Genomic DNA, 13,011 nt, shown 5'->3' with positions numbered 1-13,011 from the left:
CCACAGTGGTGATAGAGCGTCACATGTCTCCACATCACATCCACATTGGTGATAGAGCTTCACATGTCTCCACATCACATCCACAGTGGTGATAGAGCATCACATGTCTCCACATCACATCCACAGTGGTGATAGAGCATCACATGTCCCCACATCACATCCACAGTGGTGATAGAGCATCACACGTCCCCACATCACATCCACAGTGGTGACAGAGAGTCACATGTCCCCACATCACATCCACAGTGGTGATAGTGCGTCACATGTCCCCACATCACATCCACAGTGGTGATAGAGCATCAAATGTCTCCACACCACATCCACAGTGGTGACAGAGAGTCACATGTCCCCACATCACATCCACAGTGGTGATAGAGCCTCACATGTCCCCACATCACATCCACAGTGGTGATAGAGCATCACACGTCCCCACATCACATCCACAGTGGTGATAGAGCATCACATGTCTCCACATCACATCCACAGTGGTGACAGAGAGTCACACATCTCCACATCACATCCACAGTAGTGATAGAGCATCACATGTCCCCACATCACATCCACAGTGGTGACAGAGAGTCACATATCCCCACATCACATCCACAGTGGTGATAGAGCGTCACATGTCTCCACATCACATCCACAGTGGTGATAGAGCCTCACATGTCTCCACATCACATCCACATTGGTGATAGAGCTTCACATGTCTCCACATCAATCCACAGTGGTGATAGAGCGTCACATGTCTCCACATCACATCCACAGTGGTGATAGAGCTTCACATGTCTCCACATCAATCCACAGTGGTGATAGAGCATCACATGTCTCCACATCACATCCACAGTGGTGACAGAGAGTCACATATCCCCACATCACATCCACAGTGGTGATAGAGCGTCACATGTCTCCACATCACATCCACAGTGGTGATAGAGCATCACATGTCTCCACATCAATCCACAGTGGTGATAGAGCGTCACATGTCTCCACATCACATCCACATTGGTGATAGAGCTTCACATGTCTCCACATCAATCCACAGTGCTGATAGAGCGTCACATGTCTCCACATCAATCCACAGTGGTGATAGAGCATCACATGTCTCCACATCACATCCACAGTGGTGACAGAGAGTCACATATCCCCACATCACATCCACAGTGGTGATAGAGCGTCACATGTCTCCACATCACATCCACAGTGGTGATAGAGCCTCACATGTCTCCACATCACATCCACATTGGTGATAGAGCTTCACATGTCTCCACATCAATCCACAGTGGTGATAGAGCGTCACATGTCTCCACATCACATCCACAGTGGTGATAGAGCCTCACATGCCTCCACATCACATCCACATTGGTGATAGAGCTTCACATGTCTCCACATCAATCCACAGTGGTGATAGAGCGTCACATGTCCCCACATCACATCCACAGTGGTGATAGAGCATCACATGTCCCCACATCACATCCACAGTGGTGACAGAGAGTAACATAGTAACATAGTTAGTAAGGCCGAAAAAAGACATTTGTCCATCCAGTTCAGCCTATATTCCATCATAATAAATCCCCAGATCTACGTCCTTCTACAGAACCTAATTGTATGATACAATATTGTTCTGCTCCAGGAAGACATCCAGGCCTCTCTTGAACCCCTCGACTGAGTTCGCCATCACCACCTCCTCAGGCAAGCAATTCCAGATTCTCACCGCCCTAACAGTAAAGAATCCTCTTCTATGTTGGTGGAAAAACCTTCTCTCCTCCAGACGCAAAGAATGCCCCCTTGTGCCCGTCACCTTCCTTGGTATAAACAGATCCTCAGCGAGATATTTGTATTGTCCCCTTATATACTTATACATGGTTATTAGATCGCCCCTCAGTCGTCTTTTTTCTAGACTAAATAATCCTAATTTCACTAATCTATCTGGGTATTGTAGTTCTCCCATCCCCTTTATTAATTTTGTTGCCCTCCTTTGTACTTTCTCTAGTTCAATTATATCCTTCCTGAGCACCGGTGCCCAAAACTGGACACAGTACTCCATGTGTGGTCTAACTAGGGATTTGTACAGAGGCAGTATAATGCTCTCATCATGTGTATCCAGACCTCTTTTAATGCACCCCATGATCCTGTTTGCCTTGGAAGCTGCTGCCTGGCACTGGCTGCTCCAGGTAAGTTTATCATTAACTAGGATCCCCAAGTCCTTCTCCCTGTCAGATTTACCCAGTGGTTTCCCATTCAGTGTGTAATGGTGATATTGATTCCTTCTTCCCATGTGTATAACCTTACATTTATCATTGTTAAACCTCATCTGCCACCTTTCAGCCCAAGTTTCCAACTTATCCAGATCCATCTGTAGCAGAATGCTATCTTCTCTTGTATTAACTGCTTTACATAGTTTTGTATCATCTGCAAATATCGATATTTTACTGTGTAAACCTTCTACCAGATCATTAATGAATATGTTGAAGAGAACAGGTCCCAATACTGACCCCTGCGGTACCCCACTGGTCACAGCGACCCAGTTAGAGACTATACCATTTATAACCACCCTCTGCTTTCTATCACTAAGCCAGTTACTAACCCATTTACACACATTTTCCCCCAGACCAAGCATTCTCATTTTGTGTACCAACCTCTTGTGCGGCACGGTATCAAACACATCACACATCACACATCTCCACATCACATCCACAGTGGTGATAGAGCATCACATGTCCACATCACATCCACAGTGGTGATAGAGCATCACATGTCCCCACATCACATCCACAGTGGTGACAGAGAGTCACACGTCCCCACATCACATCCACAGTGGTGATAGAGCGTCACATGTCCCCACATCACATTCACAGTGGTGATAGAGCGTCACATGTCTCCACATCACATCCACAGTGGTGATAGTGCGTCACATGTCTCCACATCACATCCACAGTGGTGATAGAGCATCACATGTCTCCACATCACATCCACAGTGGTAATAGAGCCTCACATGTCCTCACATCACATCCACAGTGGTGATAGAGCCTCACATGTCTCCACATCACATCCACAGTGGTGATAGAGCCTCACATCTCAACATCACATCCACAGTGGTGACAGAGAGTCACACGTCCCCTCATCACATCCACAGTGGTGATGGAGCATCACATGTCAACATTACATTCACAGGGGTGATAGAGCTTCACATGGCCCCACATCACATTCACAGTGGTGATAGAGCTTCACATGTCCCCACATCACATTCACAGTGGTGATAGAGCGTCAGATGGCCCCACATCACATCCACAGTGGTGGTAGAGACTCACATGTCCCCACATCACATCCACAGTGGTGATAGAGCTTCACATGTCCCCACATCATATCCACAGTGGTGATAGAGCGTCACATGGCTCCACATCACATTCACAGTGGTGATAGAGCGTCACATGGCCCCACATCACATCCACAGTGGTGATAGAGCCTCAAATGTCTTCACATCTACAGTGGTGATAGAGCGTCACTTGTCCCCACATCACATCCACAGTGGTCACAGAGCATCACATCTCCACATCACATCCACAGTGGTGATAGAGCATCACATGTCCCCACATCACATCCACAGTGGTGATAGAGCGTCACATGTCTTCACATCACATCCACAGTGGTGATAGAGCGTCACATGTCTCCACATCACATCCACAGTGGTGATAGAGCGTCACATGTCCCCACATCACATCCACAGTGGTGATAGAGCATCACATGTCTCCACATCTACAGTGGTGATAGAGCATCACATGTCTCCACATCACATCCACAGTGGTGGTAGAGACTCACATGTCCCCACATCACATCCACAGTGGTCACAGAGCATCACATCTCCACATCACATCCACAGTGGTCACAGAGCATCACATCTCCACATCACATCCACAGTGGTCACAGAGCATCACATCTCCACATCACATCCACAGTGGTCACAGAGCATCACATCTCCACATCACATCCACAGTGGTCACAGAGCATCACATGTCCCCACATCACATCCACAGTGGTCACAGAGCATCACATCTCCACATCACATCCACAGTGGTCACAGAGCATCACATTCCCACATCACATCCACAGCGGTGATAGAGCATCACATGTCCCCACATTACTCCTGATATACCAGTAATGTGAGGTGAAGAGTCTGTAGTGTATGTATGTGTAGATCTACATATATACCACATAATACGCCTCAGCTGCTGCAGAGCCTCTGTCTATATTGATGTATGTATGGATGTGTGTGTTTGTGTGTGTATGGATCGATGAGAGTATAGATGTGTGTATGGATTGGTGTGTGTGTATGAATTTGTTTGTGTATGGATGGATGTGTGTGGATGGATGTGTGTATGGATCGATGTGTGCGTGTATAGATGGATATGCGTATGGATCTGTGTGCGTATGGATGGATGTGTGGATGGGTGTGTGTATGGATGTGTGGATGGATGGATGGATGGAGGAGGGATGGGTGGATGAGGGAGGGATGGATGCACACAGCACATTACACTCACTTGTGTCCAGGCCTCTTCCTTCCTAGTAAGGCTACGTTCACATTAGCGTTTCCCGACGCAGCGTCGGGAAACGCTGAGGCGACGCATGCGTCATGCGCCCCTATATTTAACATGGGGGGCGCATGGACATGCGTTGTGCTGCGTTGTGCGATGTATGCGTTTTTTTTGCCGCAAGCGTTGGGCGCAGAAAATGCAACAAGTTGCATTTTTTTTTGCATCCAAATTTCGGCAAAAAAGGACGCATGCGTCGCAAAACGCAGCGTTTTTGCATGCGTTTTGGTGCGTTTTTATTTGCGTTGTGCATTGCATCGCCGACGCAGCGGCGCAGAACGCAAATGTGAACGTAGCCTAGTGCAATCAGGTGAGTTATTCCCCTGCTGCCTGCACTGGGTGCTGCATAGGGAGGCTGGAGCATCAGACAGGAGGTGGAGGGTCTGGCAGGGACGGGGAGGGTGGTTGCAGCCAGTCACTGTCAGACCGGAAAACTCTAGTTGGGGAGTGAGCAGCTGCTCCAGAACCAGGACAGTGCTGCTCACCAGACTAAGTGATATATAGGACACCATGCAGAATGCTGACAGGGAGTATAATACAAACTGTCAGCATTCTGCCTCCTAGGTACACACAAATTATACAGAAAGCCCAGACAACCCCTTTAATTGATAACGGCGGCTCTGTATTTCCAGTTAGATCTTAAATTTCTGCTGACAGAGACTCAGAGAACCTTATTTTGTAATATTTGTAACTGATCATTTACTTGGGACTACTCAGCTGATACCCGATGTTCAGAGTTAGATGTATATTTTATGGAATATTCACCTAGAAGATTCTCTGTACAATTTTATGTATAGCCCTCAACAAAAGTCATATGAATACAATCCACAAATCACCTATCATTGCTAGCAAAGCTAAATTCACATTGCTATTCATCATACACCCAGGATTTTTCCAACACAGTTTTGAAAACCACTTCAATAAATGACATATGAAATGGAAAATGCTGCAGGTAGCCAAATGGTGATTAGCTCCATTGAACTTACAGACTTGCTGCATTTCAAACTGCAGATCTGTAGCAAAAGCCCAAGGGTCGGCCTTGGGTGTCTGCCACAAGTTACACTGCAAATATGTTTAATTTGACCTAAAAAACTTCTGTGTGAATATGCCCTACACATTGTATAGCAGTAGTTATTGGGATTTGCCCCAAATGGCAAAACACTGCCTGGAAACTGGTTGAGTCAGACACATGCCATAAAACATTATAGCATTTTTTGCCAGTTATAATTCAAGGCTGGGGATGATACTTTGAAGTAGACGAATCTCTGATATACCATTGTGATCACAAAAATATAAGAAGAGATCTATGAAAGAGTATTAAAACAGAAAAGTTTTTTTTATAATAAATAATACAGAGATAAAAAGGAACTGTATGAAACATGGAGTAATTCTAAATGATAGATACTATTAATGCTGAAACAGAAACACATTAATATAATAGACTACATAGCAAAGCATTAAAAAATAGCAGTGTATATGGATGAAAAAAGTCTTCCCATGGAAGTATTAGCTAGCCTAAGTCTGAATATAAGGATAATGTCCCAAATAGCCCAACTGACCCTATCAGTTAAAACATACTGAGTGTGAGTGGTATAAATATCTTCGTTAGGCAAGTCACTGCTGCCAGGGATATGTCAGGCTGCATGTCCCTCCACCCCGACGCACGTTTCATTTCATTTGCTTCTTCCAGGGGCATGATGGTACTTTATATATCCAATCATTTGAAATGGAAGTTCAGGCAGTTAGCACATGAAATCTATGGCATTATTACAGAACAGCAGGCAACCATGTAATATGCTATATTGCTTCCGTAAGACAACATCATCTTGCATCGCTTCTAGGAAAGAATAAAGGAATAATTTAGCTTGCAATGCTGCACACCGCATATAAAACTGGTCTCATATAAAGCACCGTAATTATGTAATATAACGTGTGTAAGGCCTGCTAGTTAGTCCTTCAAATTGCACATTATTATTTATACAGGATGAAAAATTTTGAATTTGTTCAAAGAATATTTGCCAATAAACTATAACAGTTTATGTAATATAAAGATTCTTGAGGCAGAGGTAAAAACCTTTTAAGGATCCAAAAATAGAAGAACAATGTGTTGAATTGCCTGGTGAACCATTAGTAAAACCAAGAAAATCAATGGATTAATAGTAAGTGCAGACATACAGACAGAAAATTCCGCAGAAGTCCTCTTAAAATATGGCAACAAGTTGTAGAAAAATGTTCCTGTATTGCCACAAAATCTATAATTTTGCTATAAAAGTCACACAATAAAATAGGCTATTAAAATTGTCCTTCCAAGATTTTTTTCATTAAATTGTGTATTTAAATAATTTTCTACATCTAGTTTTCCTGTTTACCAGAATGTATTACTATTATTATAACCACAGATGCATTTTCATTTATTGCTAATGGAAGCAATTATTCAGATGGTACCAGTGGTTATAATGACTGTCTATGTAAAATTCAAATGATTGCTTTATTATAGAAATGTTCTTATGCTATTAAAATGAACTGTCAGCTTTGCACAATTCCTGATTTTTAGAAGGTTCCATTAATGACAAAAGGATGTCCTAGTAGTATGATCCAAGAGATCTCCTGCAAGTTTGAGTGAACCCGAATGGGAAAGTTCAGGGTCCATACAGAACACCTAGTGTCCGTTACTGAATCCCGAACACGGACTTTTTACTGTATGTCCAGTTTCCTGTTTGGGTTCTCCAGCCGCCATTATGCTTTCTTTAGTGTTTTGGGGTAAGATGCTGCTGGAGTGAGGGACAGATTGTGACTGCACACTGTACAAAAAACAAAGCAAAACGCTGTATGCACTTTGCAACCCACATCTCTGCTACTACTGTGCTAAAATGTGCTGTGTGTACTCTGCACCCCCTTGCCTGTGGGAGTACTGTCCTTTAAGCCACCTTGGGTACTCTGTAACCCCTTGCCTGTGTGAGTACTGTCCTTAAAGCCCCTGTGTGTACTCTGCACCTCCTTGCCTGTGGCAGTACTGTCCTTTAAGCCGCTGTGCGCACTCTGCACCCCCTTGCCTGTGGGAGTACTGTCCTTGAAGCCGCTGTGTGTACTCTGCACCCCCTGCTGGTGGAAGTACTGTCCTTTAAGCCACTGTGTGTACTCTGCAACCCCTTGCCTGTGGGAGTACTGTCCTTTAACCCACCATGTGTACTCTGCACCTCCTTGCCTGTGGGAGTACTGTCCTTTAAGCCACTGTGTATACTCTGCACCCCCTAGCCTGTGGGAGTACTGTCCTTCAAGCCGCTGTGTGCACTCTGCACCTCCTTGCCTGTGGGAGTACTGTCCTATAAGCCGCTGTGTGTACTCTGCACCCCCTAGCCTGTGGGAGTACTGTCCTTCAAGCCGCTGTGTGCACTCTGCCCCTCCTTGCCTGTGGGAGTACTGTCCTATAAGCCGCTGTGTGTACTCTGCACCTCCTTGCCTGTGGGAGTACTGTCCTTTAAGCCGCTGTGTGTACTCTGCACCTCCTTGCCTGTGGGAGTACTGTCCTTTAAGCCGCTGTGTGTACTCTGCACCTCCTTGCCTGTGGGAGCATTTTCTTTTAAGCCGCTGTGTGTACTCTGCACCTCCTTGCCTTGCCTGTGGGAGTACTGTACTTTAAGCCACTGTGTGTACTCTGCACCTCCTTGCCTGTGGGAGTACTGTCCTTTAAGCCGCTGTGTGTACTCTGCACCTCCTTGCCTGTGGGAGTACTGTCCTTTAAGCCGCTGTGTGTACTCTGCACCTCCTTGCCTGTGGGAGTACTGTCCTTTAAGCCGCTGTGTGTACTCTGCACCTCCTTGCCTTGCCTGTGGGAGTACTGTCCTTTAAGCCACTGTGTGTACTCTGCACCTCCTTGCCTGTGGGAGTACTGTCCTTTAAGCCGCTGTGTGTACTTTGCACCTCCTTGCCTGTGGGAGTACTGTCCTTTAAGCCGCTGTGTGTACTTTGCTTCTCCTTGCCTGTGGGAGTACTGTCCTTTAAGCCACTGTGTGTACTCTGCTTCTCCTTGCCTGTGGGAGTATTGTCCTTTAAGCCACTGTGTGTACTCTGCACCTCCTTGCCTGTGAGAGTACTGTCCTTTAAGCCGCTGTGTGTACTCTGCACCTCCTTGCCTGTGGAAGTACTGTCCTTTAAGCCGCTGTGTGTACTCTGCACCTCCTTGCCTGTGGGAGTACTGTCCTTTAAGCCACTGTGTGTACTCTGCACCTCCTTGCCTGTGGGAGTACTGTCCTTTAAGCCACTGTGCATACTCTGCACCTCCTTGCCTGTGGGAGTACTGTCCTTTAAGCCGCTGTGTGTACTCTGCACCTCCTTGCCTGTGGGAGTACTGTCCTTTAAGCCACTGTGTATACTCTGCACCTCCTTGCCTGTGGGAGTACTGTCCTTTAAGCCGCTGTGTACTCTGCACCTCCTTGCCTGTGGGAGTACTGTCCTTTAAGCCGCTGTGTGCACTTTGCACCTCCTTGCCTGTGGGAGTACTGTCCTTTAAGCCGCTGTGTGTACTCTGCACCTCCTTGCCTGTGGGAGTACTGTCCTTTAAGCCACTGTGTATACTCTGCACCTCCTTGCCTGTGGGAGTACTGTCCTTTAAGCCACTGTGTGTACTCTGCACCTCCTTGCCTGTGGGAGTACTGTCCTTTAAGCCGCTGTGTGTACTCTGCACCTCCTTGCCTGTGGGAGTACTGTCCTTTAAGCCGCTGTGTGTACTCTGCTTCTCCTTGCCTGTGGGAGTACTGCCCTGTAAGCCGCTGTGTGTACTCTGCAGCTCCTTGCCTGTGGGAGTACTGTCCTTTAACCCCTTCCCGACCTGTCACACAGCGTATGCGTCATGAAAGTCGGTGCCAATCCGACCTATGACGCATATGCTGTGTCACAGAATGATCGCGTCCCTGCAGATCGGGTGAAAGGGTTAACTCCCATTTCACCCGATCTGCAGGGACAGGGGGAGTGGTAGTTTAGCCCAGGGGGGGTAGCTTCACCCCCCCGTGGCTACGATCGCTCTGATTGGCTGTTGAAAGTGAAACTGCCAATCAGAGCGATTTGTAATATTTCAGCTAAAAAACTGGTGAAATATTACAATCCAGCCATGGCCGATGCTGCAATATCATCGGCCATGGCTGGAAACACTTATGTGCACCCACCTCACCCCACCGATCGCCCCCCCAGCCCCCCGATCTGTGCTCCGCTCCCCTCCGTCCTGTGCTCCGCTCCCCCGTCCTCCTGTCCGCTCCCCCGTGCTCCAATCACACCCCCCGTGCTCCAATCAAACCCCCCACACTCCGATCACCCCTCCGCACAGCGATTCCCCCCCCGTTCTCCGATCCACCCCCCTGCACAGCGATCCCCCACCCCGTGCTCCAATCCACCCCCCCGTGTTCCGATCCACCCCCCCATGCTCCGATTCACTTCCCCCCCGTGCTCCGACGCCCCCCCCGTGCCCAGATCTTCCCCCCCTTATACTTACCTCCCGGGATCCGTCCGTCTTCTTCCCTGGGCGCCGCCATCTTCCAAAATGGCGGGCGCACTGCACATGCGCCCGCCGGCAGATTCGTTCCAAAGTGAGTTTTGATCACTGAGATATAACCTATCTCAGTGATCAAAATAAAAAAAATAGTAAATGCCCCCCCCCCTTTGTCACCCCCATAGGTAGGGACAATAAAAAAAAAAAAAAAAAATTTTCCACTAAGGTTGGGGTAAGAACTAGGGTTAGGGGTAGGGTTAGGGGTAGGGTTAGGGGTAGGGTTAGGGTTAGGGGTAGGGTTCGGGTTAGGGGTAGGGTTAGAGGTAGGGTTAGGGGTAGGGTTAGGGGTAGGGGTAGGGTTTCGGTATGTGCACACGTATTCTGTTCCTCTGCGGATTTTTCCGCTGCGGATTTGATAAATCCGCAGTGCTAAACCGCTGTGGATTTATCGCGGATTTACCGCGGTTTTTCTGCGCCTTTCACTGCGGTTTTACAACTGCAATTTTCTATTGGAGCAGTTGTAAAACCGCTGCGGAATCCGCAGAAAGAAGTGACATGCTGCGGAATGTAAACCGCTGCGTTTCCGTGCAGTTTTTCCGCAGCATGTGTACAGCGATTTTTGTTTCCCATAGGTTTACATTGAACTGTAAACTCATGGGAAACTGCTGCGGATCCGCAGCGTTTTCTGCAGTATGTGCACATACCTTTAGAATTAGGCTATGTGCACACGGTGCGGATTTGGCTGCGGATTCACAGCGGATTGGCCGCTGCGGATTCGCAGCAGTGTTCCATCAGGTTTACAGTTCCATGTAAACATATGGAAAACTAAATCTGTGCCCATGGTGCGGAAAATACCACGCGGAAATGCTGCGTTGTATTTTCCGCAGCATGTCAATTCTTTGTGCGGATTCCGCAGCGTTTTACACCTGTTCCTCAATAAGAATCCACAGGTGAAATCCGCACAAAAAACACTGGCAATCTGCTGTAAATCCGCAGGTAAAACGCAGTGCCTTTTACCCGCGGATTTTTCAAAACTGGTGCTGAAAAATCTCACACGAATCCGCAACGTTGGCACATAGCCTTAGGGTTAGGGTTGGGTTGGAATTAGGGTTGTGATTAGGGTTATGGCTACAGTTGGGATTAGGGTTAGGGGTGTGTTGGGGTTAGGGTTGTGGTTAGGGGTGTGTTGGGGTTAGGGTTGTGATTAGGGTTATGGCTACAGTTGGGATTAGGGTTAGGGGTGTGTTGGGGTTAGTGTTGGAGGTAGAATTGAGGGGTATCCACTGTTTAGGCACATCAGGGGTCTCCAAACGCAACATGGCGCCACCATTGATTCCAGCCAATCTTGTATTCATAAAGTCAAATGGTGCTCCCTCACTTCCGAGCCCCGACGTGTGCCCAAACAGTGGTTTACCCCCACATATGGGGTACCAGCATACTCAGGACAAACTGCGCAACAATTACTGGGGTCAAATTTCTCCTGTTACCCTTGTGAAAATAAAAAAAATGCTTGCTAAAACATCATTTTGAGGAAAGAAAAATTATTTTTTATTTTCACGGCTCTGCGTTGTAAACGTCTGTGAAGCACTTGGGAGTTCAAAGTGCTCACCACATATCTAGATAAGTTCCTTGGAAGGTCTAGATTCTAAAATGGGGTCACTTGTGGGGGTTTTCTACTGTTTAGGCACACTAGGGGCTCTGCAAACGCAACGTGACGTCCGCAGACCATTCCATCAAAGTCTGCATTTCAAAAGTCACTACTTCCCTTCTGAGCCCCGACGTGTGCCCAAACAGTGGTTTACCCCCACACATGGGGTATCAGCGTACTCAGGAGAAACTGGACAACAACTTTTGGGGTCCAATTTCTCCTGTAACCCTTGGGAAAATAAAAAATTCTGGGCTAAAAAATTATTTTTGAGGAAAGAAAACGTATTTATTATTTTCACTGCTCTGTGTTATGAACTTCTGTGAAGCACTTGGGGGTTCAAAGTGCTCACCTCACATCTAGATAAGTTCCTTTCGGGGTCTAGTTTCCAAAATGGGGTCACTTGTGGGGGGTTTCTACTGTTTAGCCACATCAGGGGCTCTGCAAACGCAACGTGACGCCCACAGAGCATTCCATCAAAGTCTGCATTTCAAAACGTCACTACTTCACTTCCGAGCCCCAGCATGTGCCTCAACAGTGGTTTACCCCCACATATGGGGTATCAGCGTACTCAGGAGAAACTGGACAACAACTTCTGGGGTCAAATTTCTCCTGTTACCCTTGAGAAAATAAGAAATAGCGGGCTAAAAAATCATTTTTGAGAAAAGAAATTTTTTTTTAAATTTTCATGGCTCTGCGTTATAAACTTCTGTGAAGCACTTGAGGGTTCAAAGTGCTCACCACACATCTAGATTAGTTCCTTTGGGGGTCTAGTTTCCAAAATGGGGTCATTTGTGGGGGATCTCCAATGTTTAGGCACACAGGGGCTCTCCAAACGCGACATGGTGTCCGCTAATGATTGGAGCTAATTTTCCATTTAAAAAGCCAAATGGCGTGCCTTACCTTCTGAGCCCTGCCGTGCGCCCAAACAGTGGTTTACCCCCACATATGGGGTATCTGCGTACTCAGGACAAACTGGACAACAACATTTGTGGTCCAATTTCTCCTATTACCATTGGTAAAATAGGATATTCCAGGCTAAAATATCATTTTTGAGAAAGGAAAAATTATTTTTTATTTTCATGGCTCTGCATTATAAACTTCTGTGAAGCACCTGGGGGTTTAAAGTGCTCAGTATGCATCTAGATAAGTTCCTTGGGGGGTCTAGTTTCCAAAATGGGGTCACTTGTGGGGGAGCTCCAATGCATAGGCACACAGGGGCTCTTCAAACGCGACATGGTGTCCGCTAACAATTGGAGCTAATTTTCCATTCAAAAAGTCAAAAGGCGCGCCTTCTC

This window comes from Ranitomeya imitator, chromosome 6 (genome assembly GCF_032444005.1).
Source record: "Ranitomeya imitator isolate aRanImi1 chromosome 6, aRanImi1.pri, whole genome shotgun sequence".
Taxonomy (NCBI): Eukaryota; Metazoa; Chordata; class Amphibia; order Anura; family Dendrobatidae; genus Ranitomeya; species Ranitomeya imitator.
Note: the sequence above shows the minus strand (reverse complement) of the source record.